This window comes from Ambystoma mexicanum, chromosome 11 (genome assembly GCF_040938575.1).
Source record: "Ambystoma mexicanum isolate Mex_15411 chromosome 11, UKY_AmexF1_1, whole genome shotgun sequence".
Taxonomy (NCBI): domain Eukaryota; kingdom Metazoa; phylum Chordata; class Amphibia; order Caudata; family Ambystomatidae; genus Ambystoma; species Ambystoma mexicanum.
In genome coordinates this window covers 816,162,352-816,181,179 of record NC_090934.1, presented here as the reverse complement: position 1 = coordinate 816,181,179, position 18,828 = coordinate 816,162,352, and the positions used below count along the sequence as shown (strand labels likewise).

Genomic DNA, 18,828 nt, shown 5'->3' with positions numbered 1-18,828 from the left:
TGGCCTGCACCTTTATTGAGCAAGAGCGGCAGTGGGGCCACGTTTCTGGGCCATTACTCACCCGCGACAGCGGCAGGTTAATTGTGAATGCTTTCACGGGAGAGCACCTGGGTGTAGTAACAGTGAAAGGCTTGTTCTGATTCCGCGGGACACGGAAGGAGGTTTCGGTTGCTGAGCGGGGCTGATAACCGGCCCCCGCTTGTCCAAGTGTCATCCCGGGACTCCGGGCGCTCGGAGAGGGAGGGGCCTCCCGCGCAGACTCTCAACTTTGCTTTCCAGCGTGTGTGCTCGCCCACGCGACCCTTCACTTTACCGCATGCTCGCAAGAGTACTGCTATTGCCGGATGTGCGATTGACAAGGTCCTGTCTCCCCCAGACGTGTCCGTCATGCGCCACTCGCCTCTCATTTTTGGTTCTAGTTTATTACCGCATGTATTGGCAGTTTCTGTAATGGCGTAATAATGCACGCCCCTCGCATGCTTGACACCACTGTGGAGACGGCGTATTGTTATTTTGGCTTCATTCTCCTATACTGTGCACACGCGGACCTCTAGGCTAACACTATCACGTTTTAACGCAATAGCTTGACCCACAATGGAAGACATGACAATGGTATGTTGAGATGCTGGAGTTGACGTGTATATTCTGGCCTCGCTCGCCCACGACAGGTGCTTTCGGTGAGTGAATGACTGGCTTGGCTTCTTACGCCAATGTCACACATGAAAAGGCACGTTTCTCACCGGAGCAGGATGCGAGGGCGGGGGTGAGGGGACCTTATCAGAGACGTCGTTTCTTTGAATGTGGACTTTAGAAGCTGCCGCAGCCTTGGCACACATGCAGACCCATAACTGCTGAACCCATATGCATGCATAATTATTGGCCGACCCCATACCCTCACCCAGAATAATTTGGCTCACACAGTGTTTGTCAAGTGTTGGCAATAAAAGGCCGTCGGTTTTTATTGTACAGATATGGTTATGGAGCTAACAATAATCACATATCATAATAGTAACATACTTTTGGGCACTGGGTCCTGGGTTTACCCCCACTGGCCTGTGCCCGCCTTCTCATGTCCCATGACTTTTCGTGGGCACCGTACAGTGCCTTGTACCTCTTTTTCTTTGTTCTTCTCCCTTGTTTGTAGGGTGGGAGGGTTCTGTGGTAAAGAATCAAAGGTTGGAAGGCGCTGAGTAAACAGTGTACCTCCAGTGTGTTTGGGTCCCCGTTCAGGGCCACAAACTGATTGTGTTTTCTCATATTAGCCGCTCTCATTTATAAGACCCAGGGAAGCCCTGGGTCTTTGATATGTATAGTAGTGGGGGCTGCTGTGTTCCAGCCCTCGGCCGGATAGCCGACTGTCTGGCCCGCTGGGGGGGGGGGCAGGTGTTTGAACCTGGGCCCTGCCTGACTGTTGGTTTCCTTAGGTGCTTAGCACCTTGGTGCCTGGAGGAAAGGGTGAGGTGATTGTTCGCACCTCGCCCTTCCTCAGCTTTCTGTTACATAGACTGCTTGTCTCTCTAGCTGGGGGGAGGAAAGGAGTAGACGGGGGGGGGGGAGGGGCGAAGCTGGGCTGCCCCTCGCCTGGCCTGCTGATGGTAACACCAGTTACCCTGCCTCGCTTTGGGCGGCCCTGCAGCATTGCCCAAAAGTTGATGGCTGGAAGGGTTTGAATAAATCATAACCACGGCACGGCTCTGGGCAAACCTCCATACCATGGTTTTTCAGCCTGCTAAGCCGTTACAGAAGGGGAAAAACCCTATGCAAATCAGGCTAGGTCCCACCCTAAAAGTGGCAGTTCAGCCCAAACTGCTAGGTCACATCTCTCCTGCATGAGACCACAAGCATCCCCAGACATGTTTCTGCCTTACATCAGTGCTTGGACACAGTACCAGGATTTTTATAGGTGGCATGTGCTCAGCCTAATACATCTATTCGGTTGAAAAAACTCCTCTGAACTTTGCGAACTATGCAAACTGAAAGTGGCACATACAAAATAAATGGCAATGCAGAAAAGTTGAATGGCGGACTAAACACAAATCCCAGGCATGTTGCAAGATGGCATTTCAAAAGCTAATTAAACATGCCTTAGCAGTGTATATGGCGTGTTTCTTAACTTTCATATTACCAAGGGTTTCTGCAAAGCTCTAAAAGGAAAGTTGCGAGAAAGTGTGCTTCTTATTACGTTGCCTGTATGCACACATTTCCCGCGTGATGGTTTGCAAAAACATGCTGCCCCACGGCCTAACTACACCCTACATGTGAATATCCAACCGTGGCCCACCCCTACGACAGGAAGTTTGAATACGCCATCCCAGTACTGTTTACATTTGCTTAGCGTTGCGGGTAGCCTGCGCGCATGCACTCCCGCAACAAAAGGGCTACCTGATTCCTGCCTGCAGTTCCTGCCATTCCTCTAACCGGTTTCTAGAAGGCACACACCCATTGCAGACTTTCCTCTGTGGTGGTTGATTGTAAACGGCAAGTTTGTATGGTGTCGTCCACTAAGAATGACTTGGTGGTAAGTTACTTCTTGTTCATTTTCATATTGGCTTTTTTTTACTTTTGACGTGGGTTCCCCTTATGTCCCCCGCAGACGTCACTGCCTACCCTGCTATTTCATATCCCCTACCCCCTCTATACCACCCACCTTCTCCGTGTATCCCCCATGATGAAAAGACAGTAAAGTAATTTACCACTCAGTAATTCTAGTTGATGAACCCCCAGTGTACGAGCGTTAGACCTCTATTAGTCTCCACCCTTTTAATGAGCATTAACACCATGTTGATAAGTCAGTGTTTAGTGTAGCTAAGGTTGAATGAGCCGGACCATCGGCAGATGCCCAACTGGTAAAACCGCTGGTGAATTGTGCCCTTGCCCTTCTTAGGAATGGCTCCAGGCTTGGCCTGTAGCCCCACACACACGTGGGCACAGCAGATCAATAGAATTAGGACTGCCTTGGTATGAACTTGCTTCATTTGCTTTAGCTGCAGCTTTGTAGGACAGGGACAATGTGCCTGAAGAAGTGGTGTAACAAGAAGCATTGACAAAACCAACAGGTCTGGCTTTTCATCAGATTTAGTGTTTATCGGTGGATTGAAGGTTGGATCGTTGTGTTTAGTTGGGTGGGTGGAGGATGGGTGGCTGAGTTGATGAGCATGATTGTTTAGATGGATTCTGGATGTCATTGTGTGAATAGAGATTGGGTGGATGTACTGTGCTGCACGTGGCAACACTTTTTCGGCTTTGCTGGAAGCTGGACATAATGTACATGGTTTGGATATGGGAGCTGGGTGGTGGGACTGGGGCAAGCACAGGGCAGTGGCGTAACACAAAATGTGGGGGCCCCCCTGCGAGCCATGCTGAGGGGGCCCCCCAACTCGGCAACAAATCACGGGTTGCCCCACACTCTGGGCCGGCCTAGACTGTCACGCTTGCACAATACGCATGAACGTGCTGCTGAAGGGGTATGCCGCACACTGCACTAGGAAAAAGATATAAATATGTGTTTTAATGCAATATACAGCACACTTTCTGAGATAAATTGGCTATAAAGCCAGAGTGTTTGCAATTGTTTTGTAGGGTAACACAATCCAATACATGCAAGTCACCAACAGTGCACAGGAACATTAATGCTTCCAACTGGCTGCACAATGTAGACCAGTGTAAACACGTAATAACATTATAGTACAGAATGCCAGGCCACATTTAGACATACCTAGACTGTTTTCAGCAAAATGCCAGTCAAAGCAATAACACTCATCAAGAAGAGAGCACACAATAAAGCATGTGTCTCCATGGCCTCGAACAACACGGCCAAACTCTTTAAAATCTGCAAGGAACTGGTCAATCCTGTTGTGGTCTATACCTCTTCTGTTCCCTCCCATGGCCTCTGTACAGCTCTGGCCTCTCATTTCTCTGCTAAATCTCAGGACATCCTGTCCTCTATGTCCTCTTCCTCTCTCGCCCCATTTTGGCCATCTCTTCTCTCCTCCTCCTTTTTCCTTTTTCTCTCTGACAACACCTGACAAGGTTTCTAGACAAGTCCGATCTATGAAAGTGTCGTCCAAACAGGTGCTCCGCTGCTCCTCCAGAACCATCAAAGCCCATATTGACACCCTCGCTCCAGCCTTGACCGATTTCTGTAATCACTCTTTCGCCACTGCAATGTTCCCCTCTCCCTTTGAGCACTTCCTTGTGCACCCACTCCTCAAGAAGCAGTCTGCTGATCCTACCTGCTGGAAAACTATCGCTCAATCTCCACCTTTCCTGAGCAAACTCTTGGAAAAGCTTGCCATCTCCCAGCTTACTCTCCACACTGAATCTGTTGGTTGTCTCCATGACCATCAGTCTGGCTTCAGAGCTGCCAGAGGCATGGAAACTGCTCTCCTTAACACCTGTGCTGCTCTCTAACCTTGATTCCAGCATTCCTTCTATTCTCATCCTTCATCTTTCCTCTGCTTTCGACAGGGTCAACATCGCCATCCTGATCAATCGACTCTGTGAGAACCTGGGCATCACAGATCAGACCCTAGAGTGACTGACCTACTTCCACTTGGACCGCCACTCCGCTCCCAGGTCGATCGTGGTCCCATTCTCTCCGCCACCTCTCTCTACCTGTGGCATTCCCCAGGGCTCTATCCTCTCACGCTGGTTTTTCAACCTCTACTTGGCCACTTTGGCCTCCCTGATCTCTACCTTATCCTCTAACGTTCAGTGTTGTGCGGATGACTCAGCTTTCCTTCAGGCTCCCCTCATCCTCCTCTCCTCTCTTGCTCATTCCTGACTGTCTATCCACGATTCAGGATTGGTGCGCCTCCAACAATCTGTGCCTTAATGCCAGTAAGACAGAGATCCTTCTCATTGGGACCCTTGCCACTGTGTTTCCTCTCTCACTATAGCAGACCACCTTGGGCCCTCTTCCTTTTGCCTTCCTGCGAGGCAAAAAACCTTGGTGTCATCTTCAACGCCACACTCTTTCTCTCCTAACATCTCGGACATCACCAAGAAGTCCCACTACCAGCTGCTCCTCCTCAAAGGGACTCTTCCCTTTCTCACTCTCCACCAGACGCTCACTGTCTCTAAGCTGGACTACTGCAACAGCCACTTTCTCAATCTGTCTTCCTCTAGTCTCCTTCATATGCAAACAATCCAGAACAGGACTGCAAGACTTAGCCTTGGCCTCAAGCCCTGGGATTGTATTTCTCCAGCCCTGAAATCTCTCCACTGGCTGCAAGGATCAAGTTCAAGAACCTTTGCATTGCCCACAAGGCTTTCTGGGGCCAGTGCCAACACTAAATCCAATGCCCTCTTCCAAAAAACCTTCTTTCTCTAACCCTTCACTCAGCTACCTCCAACTCTCTAAGGCTTAGACATTTCTCCAGGCAGAGAGTGGGGGTAGACCTCTCTCCTCTGCTGGTGCCTCCAACTGGAATGGCCTCCCTGCCCCTCTCAAACTTGAGGCGGACAACCTGAAGTTTCGGAAGCAGCTAAAAGCTTTCCTCTTCTTTGCTGCTTTCGCTCTCTCTCCCCCCCCTGCTGACCTACCTGACCTACATGTCTGCTGTACTGATGGCTGCTTGGCTACCCTCAGAGTCTCTCTGAGTCCAGGCTCTTTCTTGATTGGTCACCCTTGCACTGCCTCCGGGCCTACCATGCACTTAGGGGCTGTAACTGTAACCCTGCAGTCCATTGTTCTCCTTGCAGAACCAATAGCTGCTCTGCCCTGGCTGCACTTACTGAGAGCATTGCTGCCCTGTTTTCCCCTCCCCTCTCACTTGCACTTCCCTTCTCCCTTTTCCCTTGCACTTCTCGTTCTCACAATGACACAAGGCCTAGTGAGATTGTTTGTCTTGTCCTCCCTCTATCATCCCTCCCTTGTGTACACTTGTGTACAGGCGCATTATAAATGACTTCAATCACATCATATCATTTTATCACAGATGCCCAGAAAAATATACAATGCCGCAGTAAGAAATGGCTAGACTGGCAGCACCCAAATGCCAATCTAGCCAGGTAATTAAAGTTAGCAGGACTACTTTATCAGAAATGTCCAGTTAAAAGAAAGTCATACCAAACTGAGGAATGACTAGACTGGCTAAATCAAAATGCCTCTCTAGCCACTAATACCACATATCATGCCTGCTTAGCCTGGACATGGACAACCATTATGATTTATCACACAATCCTGCCCCCCAACACATCCACTCTGCCTCCCACCCACCACCCCAACCTCCACAATCAGCTCCTTGGCCCAGAATTACCTCTGCGTCCCTCTTCCTTGTCCCAGAGCTTTTGTATGAGGCTCCTTGCCTCATAGGTAAGTACTGGGATGAGGAACAGTGGGACTAGGAGTGATGAAGATTACAGGTAGCTAAATCAGGCATTACCTCCATGTACCTCTACCTCTTCCTAGTACTTTTGTATGAGGCAGAGTGCCTCGAACACACGTACTGCCTCGTATATAAGTACTGGGACGAGGAAGAATAGGGCTAGGAGTAAGCAAGGCCTTAAACACAAGTAGTAGCGCAACACCATTGAGTTGACTGGGCTTCAGCACTACCCCCCCTGACATTTTGGGCTATATTGACTCAACTTGGCTAACCTTTAGAGCAGTTGCCAGACCGAACAGGACACAGATTTTAAACGGCACCTGGTTTTTGCTGTTAACAAGAACCCAGCAATTACCAACGTAAAGCATTTCACTGTTAGTACCTGCATTCAAATTCCACATTGTTTAGGCGATTGAAATCGTGATGTTGGTTTAGTACTTGCATGCCAGGGGAGTGATTGGAAGGGTAGAGAGGGAACAGGAGACTTATAGGAGAGAGCTAACTGCTTGTAACATTGAATCTGCACTAGAATAGTCTCATTAAAATGCGTAAATAATTTGGATGCGCCCACAAAAATAAGTTTCCCCCTCCCCACCGCATGTGAAGTTAGCGCCTCTCCCAACATTTGAAGGGTTAGCCCCCCCCGAAATGAAGGTTTTCTTGTGCCCCTGTACACAAGCACACACACCATTCACCTTATACACACCCAGTCATCCACACATTTAAGTGTGCACCCTTTCACCATACACTCACACAGGTAGCCACCTATACATTTATGTGTGCACCCTTTCACCATGCAGGCACACCCCCACAGCCACCCATACATTTAACTGTGCACCCTTTCACCATACACACACAGGCAGCCGGCTATACATTTGAGTGTGCACCCTTTCACCATAGACTCATACACACACACCTCATGGAGTTGAGGGGGGGCCCTATTACTTAAAAAAGAAATTGGGGCTCATTACGGGTCCAGCGGTAACCGCGCCGGTGCTACCGGCGGGTTGCCGCCAGACCCATAAAAAATTACTATGGCCTGACTTCCCGGTGCCACCGTGCTATTTCAAGTCCGGCGGCTGGGAAATCAGGTGCCGGTAATTTCGTTAAACCCCAGACTCCACGGGAATGGGGACACAGAAGCACCTGCACCATTGTTAACGGTGCCGGTGCTTCCGTGACAGGTCTGCCTACCGTGGCTGCTGTGTCTGGCAGGGTCAGACCTGTCGGGCACGGCAGCCCCACCAGGCAGACCTGTAATATGCCGGTCAGGAAAAAACAGTGCCTGTAAGCTTACCAGCACCGTTGTTTCCGGACCGGCATGGTCAGAATGCGCCCCATTGTTTCTTTTTTAAGTCACTATAACTTCATTAAGAAATTATTTCAGTTAAGGACCGAACCATAATCAAAATAATTTCTTTATGATGGCTGAGTGGCTTCAAAAACAAACAATTTCTTTTTGAAGGCATAGGGTTTCCCCCCCCCCACCACCCCATGACATGGAGGCCTCCAGCCTAGGGTCTTCCATGTCATGGGGTACGGGGGCCCTCAGACTTCAAAAAGAAAATTTCTTTTTGTAGTCACTCTGCCTTCATAAAGAAATTATTTCTGTTACAGAAATGTTCTTTATGAATGCAGAGTGCATTTCAAAAGAAACTTTTTTTTTTTTTTAGAAAAAAATATATATATATATTTTTTTTTTACTGGGGCCCCCTCCCAGCCATGTACTGGTGGGGCCCCCCACACCGCGGGGGCTGCGGGGGCCCCTGTTACGCCAGTGGCACAGGGTTGACGTGCGGGGGCCAGAAAAGCTACAGAGAGTTGCGGGTGGGTTAAGAGGACGAGCTGCACATGGTTGGTGTGCGTGAGGGGAAGATCTGGGGGTTGGTGTGGGGGTCATACCGTAGGCGGTTGGATCTGTAGGTAACAGGCATGCTGCTGGGCTGTGCAGTCTGGGACATGTTTCAACTGAACGGTAGTATTGCTGCGAATTACCAGCCAATATCACATGTAGCAGAGGCCCACAGAAAGCTATGCTTGCTGGGAGACGGGAGGAAGGATAGCTCAGGGGCAACACATTTGTCTCGGAAGCAAGACAACACAGCGCAACACAGCTTTGAAACCTGATCCCATGCTTAGAAACCACTCATGGTATTAAGCACATTATAAATAAACAATTTTAATTATACTTTATTAGTTATTGGTCACAGAGCCCATTCGTTCTTTTTGTCTATCCCTTGAGATTTAAAATTTGACACGTAGCGACCATCGTCCTTTAATTGTGGCCCACTGTGCCATTCCGAAGCAGGAAAAGGTTAAATGTTGCTATCGACATCATTTTGTGGCAAACAATGGTGGTACAACAAGACTCCGTTTGACAGAGAGACATATTCTAAAATTCAATGAGGATATGAAACTAGAATTTAATAACCGAACTTTGAATATGAGTTTTTTTTGGTGAATGATTATACGAAAGCTCTTGTGGCCTTCTACGATAAGGTGATGCCTATTAAATCTCTTAATGTAAAGAAGAAGCACCAATTTGACAAAACAGTACAGATTCATAAAAAATATGCATTTTTGATAATCGATAAAATGAGAAGTATGCTGCTGGAAAGCGACGACTTAAAAACCTATATAAAAACTGGTTGTTTCCATAAGAATATCTTAGTACATAGAGTTTCAGGATATATGCTAAAGATGTTGGCCAGATCGAACTCTGCGGCTTTGTGGCACCTGGTAAACAAACATCTTGAAACTGGAGGCCCTATACAGATAAATCCCATCGAAAAATCAAGATGCTTTTTACATTAAATGCCAAGGACGAGTATGCTCGTCCTTTTTGCATAGACTTGCATAATAGCCTGGCACTTAAGGGGATAAAATGATCTATTCAGTGAACATAGAAAACTTATACTCCCCAATTCTTCGCCCCACAACGGTCTGGACTCTCTCTCTTGAAGTGGATGACATTAGTAAGCTAATTGTAAAGTGCACAAATTCCTGCACCCCCACCCTGACAGGCTTTCTAGCGCCACTCAAATACGAAATCACACTTATGTAATTCCAGAGTCATGGAGATCTTCAATAATTGTTGCTATTGTTAAAAAGGGGAACAATGTAATCCGCCCAATTATCGTCCCATTGTACTGCTCGATATTCCAATCGAGCTCTTTGCATCTGAACTGGAATTTCAAATTTATCAATGGGCAGAATGTTCCAGCTATATGGGCACATTTCAAACCGGTTCCACCGGGGCACTGGGACATCCTTAAATGGCTTCATCCTAAATTTGATAAAAGTAACACCATCACTAATAATAGAGGGGTTTGTGTGGCGATGGTAGATTTTACAATGGCCTCCGACAGTGTGTGGTCCATGCTCAACTGTCAAGGAAAACGAGACTTATGGGCTGTCCTGGTCACCTTATAGAAATTATTTCCGCTCTCTACTCTAATATCACCATTAGGATTCGCCTTAATTGTGAAGGTCTCTTATAAGAGCCCATTGAAACACATAAAGGCCTTAAATCGGGGATGATTAAAGGAAAGCCATCTTCTTCCCTCCCCGTCTTGGTCTAAATCCTGTAAATTGGCGTTTATACGCAGATGACCTGGCTTTATTACCTAAAATGCCCATTTGCCCGCAAAGGCAACATTTAATGTTACAATTGTATGCAAATAAAAAATAATTGATCAATTTGGAAAAAACTAAGATTTTAATATTGCGTTCAAATACGATAAAAAGGTATGCACATTTTAAGTGGTATTTGAATCAGCAGGAATTGTTGGAGATTTTAAAACCATTTACCTATATGTGCTTTCCATTAAGTGGTGGGGCTAATGACACAGCTTATCTAACCTCGATAAAACAAAAAACAAGATTAGCGACGCAGGCCCTTATACTTGGCAACAAATATAGGTGTTTTTCTGCCCTTCCTTTGATACTTTTTTATACAGTTTAAGCTTGACCTATTTAACGTATGTTGCCTAAATATCTCCACTAATGGACCTATTTCATTATCTGCTACAAGTCACCTGGAGGTGAGCTTTACACCTTCCGAATGGCATGATGGCTCCGGTAATTAGATTGGAATTAGGCCTCCTATCCCTCGAGGCTACAATAAAGTGGAAAACGTTATCACTATACAGGAAAATCCTAATGGCAACTGAGAAGTCGCTATGGTATATTTTAAAAGAAATGTATGCTACAGATATTATTTGTAATAATTGGACTTGTTATTGTCAATCTATGCTGTCTTCTCTTGAGGCCTCTGTGGACATTCTTATTACGAACCCAACCAAGGCGGAAATTTAAACTCTAGAGACACAATTGGGTATCGACCTCCTCGGTGTGTAAAACATATACATTGTGCCCATATATTACTGAGGAAGAGAAACCGTTACACGCTATTTCATCGTATTTAGTGACATTTCCAGATGCACATGCTCGTTCGAAGTTTCTATGGATACATTTTAATCGATTTCCTACCTTTCGAAATTCTTGGTGTCCACTCAAAAATCCCAACAGAAACACGTACCTGTGGACAATGAGGAAGCCCTGAGGTAATGGAGGCATTATTTCACATTGTTGCTGAATGCTTTACCATAGAAGATCTGAGAATGCCTTGTTTCGATCATCTGATTTCTCACTTTAGAATGATGCCTCCAAGCTTTCTATGGAATTGAATTGTACATGGGTCTCGACTTGCTTGGAAACTAAGAAGCGTAAAGCTGCAAAAGTCTCTCCTGAAAAACTTTAGTTTTTGTTCGTCAATCCTGTTATTTGTGATGATGAATTCTGGATAATTATACTTACTGTGTTCTTATTTGAAGATGTGTAAAGCTCATCTGTGAACCATTTCACAATACATAAATAATAAAGATATGTGCAGATTTTGAGAACAATGGAGTAAACAGTCATACAGTTTACACTTGTGTATAGGTGTGTTATAAATGCCATATCATATCATATAATAACAAATGGTTTTCTAATGTAGCACGTGAAAGTATCCAATAGATGTCAGGCCACCAACAGTACACAGAGGCAGTTTACAATATTTTCATGATGCTTGCACCCAACAATGTATGCCATTATTGACGCTGGATGCTTTCATAATGGCGCCTACAAAATATTGCAGGATGACGCTGCAAAACAGTTATCTCCCCTTTTGCCCACACACGTTGCACTAGAGCACACATTTACAGTTACTTAGTCTCGCACACACTCATTCACTCACTTGCATGCACACTCATCTAAAAACTTGTGCACACACATGCTGCAAAATCAATTGCAACATGCATACAATCACTTAAATATAATTACCCTTTTCACATTTTGGGGATAGTCTTTTCTGTAGTATCCTATCCGAGGCTCCAGGGCCGTTAGAACCAGGAAGACAACCAGGCATGTCTCCCTAATGGCATCGGCAATGAAAGAGGCCCACCAGTGCCCACGGAAGTACAGATTTTGATTAAAAACATGCTCTGGATAATAACATCATGTGTTGTCTTCCATAGACCGGGATCACACTTTGATTGGTCAGAGCACATTCTGGGCCTGGAGCACATCAAAACATATATAGTGTAATGCAGCCCAAAAAGGTAACAGCCATCAGTGTACCAAGCAGCCTTCCAACTAAAAAGCTCTTCAAAGCTCTCTTCCTAACGTACCATCCCAGTGGCTCTTACAAAATGCAGCTGCTGTGACACATCTTTCAGGAGTATACAGCGATTATGCATGAAGGAGCAGTTGATTTGCACAAAGGCTTCTCTCTTGTATGCATCTTCATTAGATCTGGCAGTAAGCAAAGATTGTTCGAGACAGACCTAAAAAGGCTCATCCTCGTGCAGCCTGGAAGATCCGGAGGAGAGTGGGACGCCAAGATGCTGACCCGGTGTGTAAGATGGGTTGCAGCATGGCGAGGGAGCCGTGTCTCCAAGGAGCCGGAGTGGCACAGATTTCAACCTACTGGCCATATCCAAGCCAGTGCTCCTTCCCCTGGTACGTGTGTCTGAGGGGCAGGTGGTGAGACCCTGACTCACATATCCTGAGGAACTGCTCGCCAGCACCCGCTACTTGGGTGAGTTTTGTGTGTGTGAGAGAGAGAAACTCAGTGTGCGGGTGGGTGGAGCAGGAGAAGAAGGAATTAAAGATGCAAGTGATATGATAAGCGGAAAGAAAGAGCAGAAAAGCAAGAGAAAGTGCGCTAGCAGTGCAATAACAGAAAAGGATAGAGTGAATTTAAAGAGAACAGAAAGCAAAGAGAAGGTGCAAGCGACCCAAAAGCGGAGAAAAAGGGTGCGAGCGACCTGAAGGCAGAAACAGTGTGCGCAAGAGGCATGGTAAAGTGGAAAGAAGGTGCATGTGTGCACGGCAAAGTAGAAAGTGCACAAGAGGCACCGAAAGACAAAAGGTGGAAAAGAAACAAGTACAGAGTGAAAGAGGCACAGAAGGGAAAAGGTGCCAGACGAAATGTATGCAGAATAAGGAGCGGGGTCAGAAGTCAGAGTGGTCAGGCATGGGAGGAGCAAAAGCCTGGCATTCTCAAAAATCTCTGATACTGCCCCTTGAAATAACTGTGCGTTGAAGGGTACATACTGACATGGTGAACTTTTGTTTTAGACAAGAGGGGCCTAAGCTTGGGGAAGGGAACCCTGAGAGGCCTAATGGGAACTGTGTCTTTTTTGTTTGGAACTGGAAAGATCAAACCTTGGGGAAGGGAACCCCAAGGGACACAGAGACATTATGAACTCTATTGACTTGCTGCAAGAGCCCTGCGTGGAGGGTTCAGAGTGCAACGGTTTTTGAGACTGGCAGAACTACACCTGATGCTAAGGCTGCCTGAAACCAGCTTTCGTTTAGATTTCTTTTTGAACCACCATTTTCCCTTTAACAAGACCCCATATCACATTTGGTTTGAGTGAGGGCAAGCATAGGTTTTGACACAGACAAACTTTGGTTTTGGAGTTGGACATTGAGAAGCATCAGTTGAGGGAACAATCCCACTAGTTAGGCGTTACCCCAACCCTACCAAGTTTTATAATAAAGGTTTTCAAACTGTTACTTTTGAGACTGTGTCTCTCTTGATACCATGCCTGCTTCACTGGATCTAGTATTCACCCTAAAATACCAAACGGATGATCTGGGCGATCGTGGAGAATCTTACAATCAGTGGTATCAAATGCAATAAATGGATCTAAGAGAATCGATGCTTCTGGCTTGCCTAAGCATTTCTCTCCAACATCCAGGATGGATGTGAGTGCAACTGTTTAGGTGGAAGCCTGATTGAAGAAATGTGTGAGTTTCAAGATCATTTTGAAACTATACTGTGGTGATTTCCTCCAGAATCTGGGCCACTGATGGAAGCTGCGATATAAGACGATGCCTGCTGACACCCTTTGTAAAATATTTTTTTTTAAAACTCATCTTTTACAGCTTGAGGGATATAGCCATATCTAGATACACAATAATCAATTAGCAATATCAATGATGACATTAGGTCCTCAAAGTCATTTTCGGGAAAGTATCAAGAACTGCTCATCACAGTGAGACTTTTACAAAGGGAGGTTGGTCCAAGCAGCTGAAAATTTGGAAAGGACATATTATGAACCAATCCGTGATAGTAATGTCCTCACGGCAAGCAACCTGAGTGGAAAGTGCAATGTCCACTTGATTGAACTCCCCTGTTTTTCCCCCACTCAAGGAGATCATGGTGACAAAAATGTTTAACAAAGTTTGAAAAGCTTGAGTGCCTAGCATGAATAAAATGAACTGGGGGCCGACATTGGGGTCTTGTGAAACGTAAAAAGCTGACTGACCCTGTTCAGGGCTGAGTTGTGGGCACTGCTACTGCCTTTTTAACACATCTGCTGGAGTTGGGGAGACAATGCACCTGTCTTTTAGTAGCTCTGCTCTTGCGGGACTCTGACAGTCTTCGGCCTTCTTCTGGTGCTCTGCTTCTTGACTCCACTAATCCTCTCCTGACCGTGCTTCCTGTTGGCCTCCTCCTATGATGGTATTCCCATAGTCCTTGCCTCGGTTGAATCCCTCCCAGTGTTACCCTACAGTGCTTCGCCATGCCAGCTTGGCACTATTAGTTGGTGGCTGGTCCTCTCCTGTCCCTGTCCTATGTTAGTTTGCTCCGGATTCTGGCTCACCAATGGACACCCCTTCGTCCTGGCCCTCATTGTGGTCCCATGCCATTCCTCCCTGCCACCGGATGTACAGCATTTCTACCATTTTCTTTGCTTTCCTTCTCCTGTTCTGATGGAGCTCTGGTTCTTTTTCATCCAGCCCCCTTTTGCGTTACTCTTTTTTTTTTTTGTGGGGTGGGGAGGGTCTAAAAAAAAAATAGGTCGTACAAATGGATGCCAGGGCACAGGACAGGTTTTGATCACTTATTCTTTATACACCAGGACCAGGTGTGTCATATGCTATGTGCTTGTACGTGATCGCGTGAGTGGGAGGTTTTCATATTTCAGTAACGAGGTTATAAGCACACAGAATGTTCAGGGGAACTGCAGAGGTGAACGTTTTGCTGTTTCATTCCAGCGTGAGACGTTTCACGGAAACTTCACAATGCCCTTGTTTGTTAGATACCCAGAAGCACTAAATGCGCAGCCTTCAGATGGCGAAAGGCTGCAGATGACCGTCAGATGAGCGCATCTGCTGCGCCGTGGAGTGAGAGCAGCCACCGTGTCAGCGTGGAGATGAAAGTCGTTAGGCAGCTATAAAATTAATTTCTGCAGTTGCCAATGCTACTTCAAGGTCTGGCAGGAGAGGGAATGCGCAGGCCGCGTCTCCCTGGATCCCTTCACCCTGAGCTGGAATAAGGCCTTCAGGGCCCTAGCCATTGATGGGCTGCAGCCACGTCACAGTAAACACGTATTTAAGTCTCGGGAGGATAGCTCAGTGGCAACGTGCTCGCCTTGGAAGCAAGGCGACAGGTTACAACACAGGTTTGATCCCCGGGTCCGTATAACCTATCATATCGTAAGTTAGGGCTACTGGTTTGCTGTCACCCAATTCAGTGGTGCTCGATTCATCGACGTTCATGTGTTGCTGTCAGGATTTGAGGCTCTAACCTGAAGATTACACGCCGATACCTGCAGCCAGCACCGAGGTAGCTCACTGACTCGGCGCCGCAGATTTTATGCATCCACCATAACTCGCCTTAATAGTTTGTTAATTTCTTTGTCATTATGTTGTTTTGTCGCTCTGCTGCAACACTGAGACATGTTTACATACTAGATTGAGGGGAAGCTAAGGTCAGACAGTGCCTCATCTATTCAAAATCTGCTGAACTTCTCTAAATAGAATCGCCCTGCGTAATTCTCCTAATAGACGGGACTAGAGGGGAGGACGGAGAGCGAGAGTCTGGAGACGGGTGGCGGGAGCTAGTGAGAGCAGGTGCCTGGCTGGTGAGGGGAGGGTGGCGAGAAAGAATCTGGCGACTGCTGGAGGGAGCTAGTGAGAGCAGGTGCCTGGCTGGTGAGGGGAGCACAGGGAGCGAGAGTCTGGCGACGGGTGGAGGGAGCTAGTGAGAGCAGGTACCTGACTGGTGAGGGGAGGACGGAGAGCGGGAGTCTGGCGACGGCTGGAGGGAGCTAGTGAGAGCAGGTGCCTGGCTGGTGAGGGGAGCACAGGGAGCGAGAGTCTGGCGACGGGTGGAGGGAGCTAGTGAGAGCAGGTGCCTGGTTGGTGAGGGGAGGACGGAGAGCGGGAGTATGGCGACAGCTGGAGGGAGCTAGTGAGAGCAGGTGCCTGGCTGGTGAGGGGAGGGTGGCGAGAAAGAATCTGGCGACTGCTGGAGGGAGCTAGTGAGAGCAGGTGCCTGGCTGGTGAGGGGAGCACAGGGAGCGAGAGTCTGGCGACGAGTGGAGGGAGCTAGTGAGAGCAGGTACCTGACTGGTGAGGGGAGGACGGAGAGCGGGAGTCTGGCGACGGCTGGAGGGAGCTAGTGAGAGCAGGTGCCTGGCTGGTGAGGGGAGCACAGGGAGCGAGAGTCTGGCGACGGGTGGAGGGAGCTAGTGAGAGCAGGTGCCTGGCTGGTGAGGGGAGGATGGAGAGCGAGAGTCTGGCTACGGGTGGCGGGAGCTAGTGAGAGCAGGTGCCTGGCTGGTGAGGGGAGGACGGAGAGTGAGAGTCTGGCGATGGGTGGAGGGAGCTAGTGAGAACAGGTGCCTGGCTTGGGTGAGACTAGACGAGTGGGGAGAACACACGGGTGGACTGGTAATCAACAGAGGCACTGAAAATAATGTTCAAAGTGGTCCCCATATAAGACATTTTCAGCAACACCAACCCTTTTCCTATGAGAAAATGTGGACATAAAATGGGTTAAGACACAAGAGGTCCAGGGTGCGGAGGCCTACTGGGAATTCTCCAGCGTTCCCTTTAGGGCAGTTCACCTCTGGGAGAACGGAGCGCAAGCGGGAGAGAAGTCAAGTGAAGGCTTATATTAATGCAGGTTTTCAGGGCCATTTACAAAGGGCCGAATCACACAAGTTCTAAACTTATTTGGGCACTGTTTTAAGATCTCGATGTAGAGGGATCCTAAATTATCCTTTCCTTCTTCACCTAATGTGGTGGCTGCTAATTGTGGGATCCTCCTTCATCCATCCATCCATCCATTCATACGTTCATTCAGCAGAAGAACCATGGCCTTCTACCCCATGCGATTAATATAAGGTCCTACGTTCGGTTTTATTACTAATTTGAAGTCAATTTTGCTCACTCTTTTACAGAATGTGAATAACGCTGAAAAGCTGGTATCTGATTACCCTCTACCCTGATCTACAGTCCTTTCATGCTTGTCCGGTGATACTTATTCAGGGCTAAAGAAGATTATTATAAATGTATGCAGGGCTGTGTGTTAGCCCCCCATCTGTTTCTGCCTTTATATTAATGGCCTTTCCCTTGATCTTACTAATATTCAGGCAGATTTTTTAGTCCTGGGGGGACGGGGTTTCCCAGTCTTAGCATATACTGATGATACAGTCCTGCTAGCAAGAACCCCAAGAGCATTACAGGCCCTGATTAATGCTTACACAACTTTCATGTGTGAACTGGGTCTAAAAATCAATACCAATAAATCGGCAGTGATGGCATATGTGGGCCAAAAACGGCCTACGGCTATGAAACCAATGCTTTGTGCCGGAGAAATAATACTCTGAGTTAAGGCATTTGATTATTTGGGCATTAGCCTTTCGGAAGCCATGACTGGCAGGGCACATGTGGCTAAAGCAATCCGCCAAAAGGAGCCAGCAGATTGGGGGCATTTTCCGATTTATGTGAAGGTGCAAGGGCCAGCCTTTTGAAGTAGTAACCAAGATTTATGGAGCCCAAACTTTGGCGGTCACTATGTATGGTGCCCCTATTTGGGGTTTTCAAAAGGCTGCGGAAATCCAAATCAAAGAGAATACGTTTTTTAGGCAACTGTTGGGGCTCCCGAACTCTGCAGCCTGCGCATCAATTCATAGAGAACTGGGAATGGGGTTTTGGGAGGACCAGTGGGCGTTGGCCCCGCTTTTATTTTGGGTCAGGCTGTGGGCCAATGAATATGCATCTTTGTGTCATTTTATTATCCGGACTCTGTTGGGCAGAGTGGGGTGGCAGAAAATCCCATGTCTTGCCTACATATCTAATGCCTTTGGGGAAGTTAACCTTAGTGCTCTTTTCCCGCCTACCTTACTAATAACCAAACTTGAGGGCTCTAGCCACAAAATTGTGGTACGTTAAGCTATGGCAAGGAAAAAAATACTCAAGGATTATGGTAATAAATCTGATGAATGCCATTCCAAGATCAGTAGGCCCTCTGGGATTCAACACTATTTAAGGTGGAGTCCATATAAAAAAGACATGTGGTTAATAACGAGGGCACGGTTTGACTCTCTTCTCTTGCAAGCCAATACAGCCAGGTGGAAAGGATTCCCAGATGTGGCTGGTTGCCCGGTTTGTGGCCATCAGTTGGAAGACCTGGCTCACTTACTGCTTTTTTGCACTGGTTACGCAGGTATTCGTAGGGCAACTCTGTTACCGGCCCTAAAGAAGTCTGAGATACGTCACCATAAAGCTGCTCTTGCTTTTCTTCTGAGCGCAGACGCTGTTCTTACGGCCTGGGCCTTACTTATGTTTTTAAAGAGAGCAATATATTTTAGGAAAAACTTGATGAGGCTCCAGGGAGTCGAAAGCCAATTATCAAAAGTATAACATTGGAGGAATAATTCTGTTTACAATGTTTTAAAAGTGTTGTTGTAAAAACTGGACTCTAGGGATTGGTGATCATGAAATAACTATTGTTCTTATTCTATTGTGCCCCGTTTTTAGTCTTTTTTTTCTTACTTTTCTTTTTCTAATTGTTGTTTGTTTAGGATTTTAGAATTTTTTTTTAATGAACTGTGTAATATTTGGGCTGCCTGTATACATTTTTATGTTGTTTAATGGACTTTTAAATCCAAATAAACTTGTTTGACTGACTGAAATATATGCAGATACAGAT

The 18,828-nt window shown here is 46.9% G+C and overlaps 1 protein-coding gene across 8 annotated transcripts in view; it reads left to right on the top strand.

Annotated features, from left to right (window-relative positions):
• Positions 1–18,828, top strand: part of PLEKHA7 (pleckstrin homology domain containing A7) — a 1,516,580-nt gene that overhangs the window by 560,040 nt on the left and 937,712 nt on the right. The gene's annotated exons all lie outside the window — the stretch shown is intronic.